The sequence below is a fragment of the Colobus angolensis genome, unplaced genomic scaffold (genome assembly GCF_000951035.1).
Source record: "Colobus angolensis palliatus isolate OR3802 unplaced genomic scaffold, Cang.pa_1.0 Scaffold179, whole genome shotgun sequence".
Lineage (NCBI taxonomy): Eukaryota > Metazoa > Chordata > Mammalia > Primates > Cercopithecidae > Colobus > Colobus angolensis.
In genome coordinates this window covers 5,312,243-5,312,716 of record NW_012114921.1, presented here as the reverse complement: position 1 = coordinate 5,312,716, position 474 = coordinate 5,312,243, and the positions used below count along the sequence as shown (strand labels likewise).

Here is a 474-nt window from a genome sequence, read left to right as displayed (position 1 = left end):
GTGGGTGCCTGTAATCCCAGCTACTCAGGAGGCTAAGGCAGGAGAATCACTTGAACCCAGGAGGCAGAGGTCGCAGTGAGCTGAGATCATGCCATTTCACTCCAGCCTGGGTGAGAGTGAGACTTCATCTCAAAAGAAAACAAACAAACAAAAAAACCAACTCCCTGTCAGCAGAGTACTGCTTTTGATCAGGAAATTTCTGGTGATGTCTCTTTTTCATAAAGTATTACACACAGTTTAGTAATTCTTACCAGAAACAAAAATACAAGCTGGGTGCAGTGGCTCACGCCTGTAATCCCAGCACTTTGGGAGGCCAAGGTGGGTGGCTCACCTGAGGTCCGGAGTTCGAGACCAGCCTGGCCAACATGGTGAAACCCCATCTCTACTAAAAATATAAAAATTAGCTGGGGCGTGGTGGCGGGTGCCTGTAATCCCAGCTACTTGGGAGGCTGAGGCAGGAGAATCGCTTGAACC

General features: G+C 48.9%; 1 protein-coding gene across 1 annotated transcript in view; it reads right to left on the bottom strand.

Moving 5' to 3' along the window:
* ALG8 (ALG8, alpha-1,3-glucosyltransferase) overlaps positions 1 to 474 on the bottom strand; it is a 40,552-nt gene that overhangs the window by 26,647 nt on the left and 13,431 nt on the right. The gene's annotated exons all lie outside the window — the stretch shown is intronic.